This window comes from Tupaia chinensis, unplaced genomic scaffold, assembly GCF_000334495.1.
Source record: "Tupaia chinensis unplaced genomic scaffold, TupChi_1.0 Scaffold000251_1, whole genome shotgun sequence".
Lineage (NCBI taxonomy): Eukaryota > Metazoa > Chordata > Mammalia > Scandentia > Tupaiidae > Tupaia > Tupaia belangeri.
In genome coordinates this window covers 7,932,572-7,943,054 of record NW_006159731.1, presented here as the reverse complement: position 1 = coordinate 7,943,054, position 10,483 = coordinate 7,932,572, and positions in this window count along the sequence as shown.

Genomic DNA, 10,483 nt, shown 5'->3' with positions numbered 1-10,483 from the left:
GATTGTGCCATGGCCATCGCCCTTGGTGAGTGACTTATTACTTTCTCTCTCATTGTCTCTCTACAGCATGTGCATGCACCCCATGGCAAAAATATTTATTTTAAATCAGGTATTTACAGTTTCTGATTCCTTTAAAGAAAATATTCTTCCCCATGGTGCAGATACCTATCTGTAAAAATACAAATTTCCCCCTAGCTGATGTGTTCTTAGGTTCCTCTCAGTATCTGAGCAGTGTGGATAGTGCAAAGCACAAAGAGTACCATGAAACCAAGACTTCTTTGCACAGACATTTTCATTAAGTTTATGTATTATTTATTTTTGAAGAGTATTTTTCTATAGGGCATGTGCACTCACCAGACAGACAGAGAGAGACAAAGAGACAGAAAGTGAGAAGTCACCCCCCAGGGGGGATGGCCACACCACAATCCCTTCTCCTCCATTCTCCTCTTGGTATCTTGGGCACACACGCACATGCCCAGCGTGAGTTTTAAGCCACTGGGTACAGGACTCGAACCGTGGTTGACTACATGGGAGTCCAGCGACATAGCCATTATGCTAACTGCTGGTCCCTACACTTTCATTAAGTTTTGACTACTGATTGCTCACTGAAGGATGCTGGGGTATCCCCCACACAACAACCACAGACCTGTCAGCCAACACCTCTTTTTATTAACTGAAATAAATAAATGCTTCAGCAATGTTTGGACCATGTGCACTTTCGCTATATTTACATAACTCTGCATGAAAAACAAACAAAATCTTGGGGGACCAGCAGGTGGCATGGTGGTTAAGGCATTAGACACTCCCACATGGCCAACCACGGTTTGAGTCCCAGACCTGGTGGCTTGCTTTCTCACTCTCTCTCTCTCTCTGTGTGTGTGTGTGTGTGTCTGATCAAATTTAAATAAATTAATGAATAAATAAAATTAAATAAATGATTAAAAAAATAATTAAAAAAATAAACAATATCCTGGGAACCAGCAGTTAGCGTAATGGCTATGTCGCTGGGCTCCCACGTAGTTGACCGCGGTTCGCGTCCTGGACCCGGTGGCTTAAAACTCATGCCGGGCACGTGTGCATGTGTGCCCAAGATCCCGAGAGGAGAATGGAGGAGAAGGGATTGCAGCGTGACCATCCCCTCTGGGGGGTGATTTCTCGCTTTCTGTCTCTATGTCTCTCTCTCTGTCTGTCTGGCGAGCGCACGCGCCCTATAGTGAAAACCTCTCAAAAAAAAAAAGAAAAAGAAAGAAAAGAAAAGAAAAAAAATAAACAAAATCCTGTGATCTACATAGATTTTGAGTGACAGGATAGCTTTAAAGGACCTACTTAATGACTGGAGCCTACATATTGAAAACTGTTCTTTCTATCCCTTGTCTTAGTTTGTTATTGCATTGGTAGCAGAAATACTGAGACTGAATTATTTATAAAGAATTAGAGGTTTGGAACCAGCAGATGGCATAACTGTTATGTTGCTGGACTCCACATAGTCAACCTTACTGATGGCTTAGAACTCACACCGGGTGCATGTATGGCATACCCAAAATCCTGAGAGGAGAATGGAGGAGAAGGGACTGAGGGATGTTCATTCCCCCAGTGGGTAATTTCTCGTTTTCTGTCTCTCTGGCTCTCTGGTGAGTGCACGAGCCCTATAGCAAAAATCTCCTGTTAAAAAAAAAAAAAAATAGAGGCTGACTATGACTCTGGTTGCTGTGAAAACCAAAATGATGAAAGGAAGAGCTTTGAACAAAGTGAAGCATGTTCTATAGCCATGTGTCTCTGCTTGCCTCATTTCCTCTCCTTGTAAACTCTCCAGAATTCGATTCTGGGGGCTCCACCCTAAGGATTTTATCAGATACCATGAATAGATGAAATTCTTATTTAAAATCTTTATAACAAACAGTTCCAACACAAGGACTTTTGGAGGACATCCAATCTCTGTATACCAAGACCAAATTCTGAAATACAAATCTTTGAATAACAAAGCGTTATCCAAACCATAAACTCTTAGTTGGCCAGGTTTCGAAGATAAAACAGAATATGTCTTGAACTAGAGCCACTATATATGGCTATGTAGTCAAAAGCAGGCAGTGATTATTTTGATGGAAGAAATATATTGCTTGACCAAATTCAAAGATGTATTCATTATATAAGCAAATATTAAAAGAAAAAGTCAAAATAGAAAAAGTCAAAATTGAAACTTTTTCTTTTGATAAACTCCATTAAAACACAGCTAACTCTTTATCTTTGAGTTTGCTGTGGCTGTTACTACTTAACTCTAAGAATAATAGCTACTCTACAGTAAGCATATCTTAAGCATTTCTGTTTCCCAGTCCCATTTACAGAAAACTCTCTTCTTTTTTTATTTATTTATATATTTTTTGGTATTCTAAACACAGTATTTCAAGGCAATTAATTACAGCATGACTGGAAAGTAAACTAAATATGTAAATCTAGAGGCTGCCTGTGGTTGCAGGCCCTAAGGTCCTGGACCTATGATTAATCCCCTACCCTACTCGCCTTTGAACTTTAGGTTTGTGTCTTGGGACTTTAAAACTAACTTGTACCCCTCTCTCCTTATCAGAAACTGGTTCAAGCAGATGGCCTTGCTGGACACCAGGCTGCCTATGGCTGCAGGACTTAACAGCCAGGACCCATGGCTCATCCCTTCCCATGCTGCCTTTCAACTCTCAGTACTTCAGTGTTTTGGATAGCTTTGAGCACCTATGATCTTTATTTCCCTCCTGAGGTGCAGCTCAGCAGCTTAGTATGAGTCACATCTGTTCTTCAGGAAATGGAAGACTTTGGGTCATGCTGGACCAGTGATGACTGTGCAGTGTGGTAAGCAAGAGAAGACAGAGAAGAAGAGGGAGCACTAATTTTCTACTCCTGTGCAACTTTGAATGCTCAGAGATACCTTGAATAATTTAGGAAGGAACATACAGATCACCAGATAACTAAGAACAATTGTAAAGGCCCAAGAAATATGAGCAATCAACAAAATGTCTCTCCTCCAAGGGAAAACATCAATTGCACATCACCCACAGACAACACAATGGAAGTCTTGGAAATGTCAGATAAGGAATTCAGAATATTTATAGTGACCAAACTAATTGAGATGCAAGAGAAAAGAAAAAAACGGGCTTGGGACCAGCAGTTAGCGTAATGGCTATGTCGCTGGACTCCCACATAGTCGACCGCAATTCAAGTCCCAGATCCAGTGGCTTAAACTCACACCGGGTGCGTGTGCGTGCGTGCCCAAGATCCCCTGGGGGGTGATTTCTCGCTTTCTGTCTCTCTGTCCCTCTCTGTCTGGCAAGCGCATGTGCCCTATAGCAAAAACCTCTCCAAAAAGAAAAAAGAAAAGAAACAATGGGCTTAGGAGAGGAGGAAGTCCTTTCGCAATTTAAAAGAAGAAATAGACACCATAAAAAAGAATCAAACAGAATTGTTAGGGACGAAAAATGTGATACAGGAAATTAAAACCTCCCTCAAAAGTATTAAAAGTAGATTAGATCATGCAGAAGATTGAATATCAAATGTAGAAGACAAAACCTTTGAACTAGAAAAAAGCATAAAAAAGATTGAGAAAACAACCAAGATAAAGGAGGGTAATATACAAGAAATGCTAGATATCATCAAGTTCCCCAACATCTGGATAACTGGTATCCTAGAAGAGGAAGAAAATACAAAGGTTATTGATAATTTATTTCATGAAATCCTGCAGGAAAACTTTTCAAACCTAGAGAGATATTCAACTATCCCAATCCAAGAAATACATAGGACCCACAAATAGAATCAAACCAAGAAGATCTTCTACAAGGCACATCATAGCCAGATTGACCAAAATCACTGACAAAGACAAGTTACTAAAATTGGCAAGAGGGAAAAGTCAAGTTACTTACCAAGGTCATCCCATGAGGCTAACATCGGACCTCTCATTGGAAACAATACAGGCAAGGAAACAATGGGGAAATATACTTGAAGTCCTAAATGAAAAACAATTTCAACCAAGAATACTATTCCTAGCAAGATTATCCTTCAAATAGGAAAAAAAGATTTAAAAAAAATTCTTGGATAAACAAAACCTGAGAGAACTTACCAACTCTAGACCAGCTCTTCAAAAAATTCTAAAGGGACTTCTATACCAGAAAGACAAAAAATCCAGATGGAGAGTTATAAGAGAAGAAAAAACAACCAAGAAAATGGCTCACTTAATGATAGAAACAGGTCTGGAAATATCGATAATAACATTGAATGCTAATGGATTAAATTATCCAATTAAGAGACACAGATTTGCTGAATGGATAAGGAAAAAAAGAAATCCTTGATCTGTTGCCAACAAAAAATACACCTTATGGAAAAAGACATACATAGACTAAAAGTGAAGGGCTGGAAAAGATATTCCATGCAAATGGAAATCAATAAAAGACTAGAGTTGTGATATTGATTTCAGACAAAATAGATTTCAAGACAAAGACTGTAAGAAGAGAGAAAGAAGGGCATTATATAATAGTAAATGGGCTAATTCAGCAAGACATAATGCTTCCATCTTGCACCCAACTCAGGAAAACCTAAATAAGTGAAGGAAAAGCTCTGGAGCTAAAAGGAGAGATCGGTGCAACACTGTAATTTCTCTCCTTTAGTCAGATCTTCTAGGCAAAAAATAAATAGAAATACATTACTTAAATGATATTGTAAATTGAATGGGCTGGACAGACATCTATAGAACTTTCTACCCTAAGACCACAAAATATGCATTTTCTCACTCCAGCATGAAACCTTTTCAAAGATTGACCATATGATAGTACACAAATCAAGCCTTTACAGACGAAAACATATAAACTATATCCAGTATCTTCTCTGACCATGATGGAATTAAACTTGATATTAATTTCAAGAAACACCCTTGAAAATACACAAACCCATAGAAACTAAACAACCTATTTTTGATTGACTGTTTAACTACTGAAAAAATAAGACTTAAATAAAAACAAATTCATGGAAACAAATGACAATGAGAACACGAGTCTCCATGATCTGTGGGACATGGCAATAGCAGTCATAAGAGGGAAATTCACAGCAATTAGTATGCATAAGAAAAAGATGGAAAGGTGGCAAGTAGACAACCTATATCATATCTCAGGGAATTGGAACAACAACAAAAAAACGGAAAGGTGGCAAGTAGACAACCTAATATCATATCTCAGGGAATTAGAACAACAACAAAAAAAAACCAATAAATGTCAGGAAAAAAGAAATCATAAAGTGTTGAGCAGAAATAAATGAAATAGAAAATAAACAAACTATACAGAAAATAAGTGAAAGTAAAAGCTGGTTCTTTGAAAAGATTAATAAATTGACACATCATTAGCTAGACTGATGAAGAAGAAAGAAACAAGATAAAATAAGTGATAAAACAGGTAACATTACAACGGACACAATAGAAATACAAAACATCATTAGAGGATACTATGAACAACTATATGCCAACAAAGAAGAGAACATGGAGGAGATGGGCAAATTTCTGGACTCATATTATCTACCAAGATTGAATCAGGAGGATGCTGAATAGACCCATAACAATCCAGGAGATTGAATCAGTTATAAATAACCTCCTAACAACAACAAAAAAATCCCAGGTCCGGATGGCTTCACTTCAGAATTCTACAAAGCTTTTAAAGAAGAGTTAACCCCTATTCTATTCAGATTATTTCTAAAGTTCCAAAAGAAGGAAACCTTCCAAATTCACTTAATGAACCCTCCATCATCCTCGTTCCCAAAACAGATAAGGACATGACAAAAAAAGGAAAACTAGAGACCAATATCTCTGATGAATAGAGGCAAAAATTCTCAACAAGATACTTGCAAATCATATCCGACAACATATAACAAAGATCGTTCATCAAGACCAGGAAGGCCTTATCCCAGGTATGCAAGGGTGGTTCAACATATAAAATACCATAAGTAAAATACACCATATTAACAGAAAGAAACATAAAACCCATATGATCTTTTCAGTTGATGTAGAGAAAGCATTTGATAAAATGCATCTTTTCAAGATTAAGACTCTCAGTAAGACTAGTATAGAAGGGTAATTTCTCAATGCAGTAAAAGCTATATATGAAAAAGCTATAGCTAACATTATACTTAATGGGGAAAAGCTAAAAACTTTTCAACTAAAAACTGGTACTAGACAAGGCTGCCCACTTTCTCCACTACTTTTTGATATACTGCTGGAAGTCTTAGCCAATACAATCAGAAATGAGAACAATATAAATAGGCAAAGAAAAGTTAAAAATATCTTTATTTGCAGATAAAATTATGGTATACTTAAAATACCTAAAAGTTTCCACAAAGTAGAGCTGAAGAAAGAAACCCCTTTTTCCATAGCCACAAAAGTATAAGATAAAAAGTATAAAACTACTGGTGGAAAACAGTGGAGAAACTTTGGCAGATATTGGGGTAGGTAAAGAATTCTTAAATAAGACTCCCAATGCACTGGAAATAATCCCTGAAATAGACAAGTGAGACTATATCATATTAAGAAGTTTCTGCACAGCAAAGGACACAGTAACAAGTGTGAATCGACAACTCTCAGAATGGGAGAATATTTTTGTAAAATATGCCTCAGACAAGGGACTGATAACTAGAACACACAGGGAACTCAAGCAGCTTACTTTAAAAAAAAAGATCAACCCAATTAAAAGATGGGAAAATGAGGTGAACAAAAATCTCTCTAAGGAAGACATACGATAGCCAAAAAGAAAATGAGGAAATGCTCAACATCCCTCATCATAAGGAGATGCAGATTAAAATCACAATGAGATACCACCTAACCCTTGTCAGAATGGCAAAGATGAAAAATACACAAAATGATGCGTTGGTGGGGATGTGGTGAAAGAGGAACTCTCCTACACCATTGAAGGGAATGTAAACTGGTTCAGCCACTGTGTAAAACAATATGAAGGTTGCTCAAAGATCTAAAAATAGAACTACCATTTGATCCAGCAATCCACTTCTGGGTATCTACCCAAAGGAAAGGAGAATGCTCAGTCAGAAAAGCGCTTGCACACCAACATTTATTGCAGCATTATTCATGATCACTAAGACATGGAACCAACCCAAATGTCCACAAACAGATGAATGGATGGAAAAAGTACGGCACATATACTTTCTGGAATACTATTCAGCCATAAAAAGCAACAATACCCTGGCATTTGATAGAAAGTAGTCAAATATAGAGAATCTATTGCTGAGTGTAACAAGCCAGGATATGAAAGAAAGATATTGTATGTATCCACTTAATATATACCAACTATGCACACTTTATGGTAGAGGTCAAAATATTGAAGGGCTTAAAAGCAGTGAAAATGGTTATGGAGGCTGAAGACAAGGAGTGGGGGAGGAGAAGGGAATAGTATAGAGAAAGATGGTGGGAGAACAAATAGAGACATGACACTAGTGGGACACAGAAATGGTTTTTTACCTGTTGATGGTAACATGTAATATTCTCAACTGGATTGGTCTGAGAAGTATTTTATGTTGGGTAAATTCTTTACACAAGCCAAATGGTATATAGTGATTGAATTTTTTTAAAAAATGAGAATAAATAATAATAATCTGAAAAAACAATGAAAAGCTATTTTATGAAGATGATGTGGATAGTAATGTATTTGTCTTGACTGATATGCATGGTAATTGTGCTGGAAAAAAGAAATGTAATATGGTGTAAAGATATATGTGATTCATTGTAATAAAAAAGAATATGACAATAATAAATAATATTAAGCTTAAAAAAAACAGAAAAAACCTAAATCTAGATATTTTATATCATAACATCCCTCAAATCATAAGTAAACATACAACATATAAATTTGTGAGACATAGTCCTAGGCTTTTGGAACCATATAGTGGTATGTGAAATCTAATGGCCTATCTTCTATTCATACTATTTATAGAAAAATTTCAAACTACTTAAAAATATTATTTAATCTAGAAAATGGATTTTTAAACAAAATTTTAGTGTATTAATTTTATTTCAACTAAGTATTAAATGTTTATGTTCAATGTTGCTTTTTGATAGAACCCTTGGAATTCTCTTTCTGAAGTTTTCTCTCTGATTGCTAACATCAATTGTCTCCAAAATTTTGTTATTCATTCACAGGCTGTCTTACAATAAATATAAACATTTGATCTGTGCACATTTTAAAATATTTTATTTTATAGGCCATTTTTAGGTTCATAGGAAAATCAAGAGGATGGTATTGAGATTTCCCAAAGACTCCCTGTTCTCACACATCCTTCATCTCCCCCAATATCAACACCCTCGACTGGAGTGGTAATTGGTTACAATCAATGAAAACTACATTGACATCTCATAATTACTTTTCTATAGTTTGATATGTCCCTCCAAACTTAAGGTACGGGAATTTGGTTGTATTGTGATGGTATTAAGAAGAGACTTAATCTGATAGGTGTTGAAAGGTAACCTTTGGGAAGTGATTAGGCATCAGGTAGGTGTCTCCATGACTGATTCCTGAGGATTTATAATGAGAAGGAACAAGGCAGAGACATGCTGTGTTCCGCTCAGGCTTCTGCCCTCTACCACATTATCCATGGCAAGGAGATCCTCACCAGATACAGCCCCTGGACCTTGGGCATTCAAACCATGAATTGAACTAAGTCTTTATTTTTGTGAATTATCCAGACTAAGGTATTTCTGTTATTAGCAACAGAATAAACTACAAGACACCTTTGTGGTGTACATTTTATGTATACGGAAAAAATGCATAATTATGTATATCCATTCTCATAGTACCATACAAAGTATTTTCATTGCCCTAAAGATCCTTTGTGCTCTGACTAATCTTCCCTCCACCCACCTTCATCTCTTGACAATCATTGCAACAAACAATTCACATTTTCCTATTCTGGCTCTGGTTCTGGAAGTATTTCCACTTCCGAATCTCTCCTCCAGTAGCTGGTGACTGGGTATTCACCTATATTTTTCTCCAGTCTCATGATCAGTGGTTTTGTCCTGTGTTCTCCTTTCTCTTATGAATCCAAGTAGAGCTCTTGATTCTTTTTTATTTTTAATGATTTATAACGATCAACCTTTAACTTGTTGTTAGGATGGAGTGGCAACTTCCAAACACTTTACATGAGGAATTGGAAACTGGATGTCACTCTGTGTATATTGAAAAATTATATTTGATTTTGGTACATGTCATGCATTAACAGATATTCAACACAAGCTTCTTGGATGTGCATTTTATATATGAACGAGGAAAAGAGCTTTGCTAGGTTTTAGCAGATGTCTCAAGGCAATAGTCATATATTCCTAGAGCTGAGATGTTAATTTTTCTGTTGAATCCCAACTGGGGTGGAAGAGTATAGAGCCAGAAACTGCAGAATCAAACTCTTTAGCCATAGAATTTTGAGTTCTCTGTAGCAAGTGAGCTCTTAGTTTACGTTCTTTAAAACTTATCCTTAGGAAGGCTTTGTTTCAAGTCTCCCTATATATTTGTGCCTTGTAGAACTGTCTCAGTTCTGGGCCTGAAGTTATTTTTGTCTCTTTTAAGTATCCTATATTGCTCTTCTCCCATTAGAGTTTTCTGCGCCAGAATACTCCTTCAGTCTCTTATTTTGATTCATTCATCCAAGACATGTTTATTGAACATATATTCTGCACGAGGCCTTATTCCTAACTCAGTAAATAATGTCGTGAATCTGAGGACTTTTAGTCTGAATCAGTGGACTTTTAGTCTCATGCATGAGGCTGGTAACAAACAAGAAAACAATTAAATGTAATCACCTTACTTAGTTTGTAGGAATTTTTTTCTTATCGAATATAAAGTGTTCACATAGTGCTGTGGCTCTGAATTTTTTTTTTCCCCACAGGATGTGTGCAGTTCCTGTTGGGGGTAGGGAGGGTAGAGAAAGGCAAAGTGAGAAAACATCTCCTAGGGGGCAAGGCCACTGCCATCCCTTGCTGTCTATCGACTCTTTCCTCAGGATTTTGGGCACACATGCACACATGCCTGCCCAGCATGTTATTTTAACCCACTGGATCCAGGACTTGAACTATACAGTTGACTTTGTGGGATCCAGCCACCTTAACGACCATGCCACCAGCTGACTTTGTAGTACTGAACTGTTTAATAGGGGAACTTTATATTCTCTGAATGTTGAGATGATAGTAATGAAAAGAGTACTACTTAAAGGAATATTTTTTAAAACAGCATTTAATTGTAATAAAACCATGAGTCTTCCTGGGCAACATTATTAAGCTTCCTCAGCCACAATTGGAACAACTATACAATAGCATCAATCAAAATTTTGTAAAACTTTAAATTATTTTTTCTCATGAAAGAATATGTGTGCATATGTGAGAAAAAGAGAGAAAGCGCCATTAAAGGGGATCAGTCATACCTCAATATCCTCCTCCATTCCTTTATCCCACCAGGAGCCTCGGCACACATGC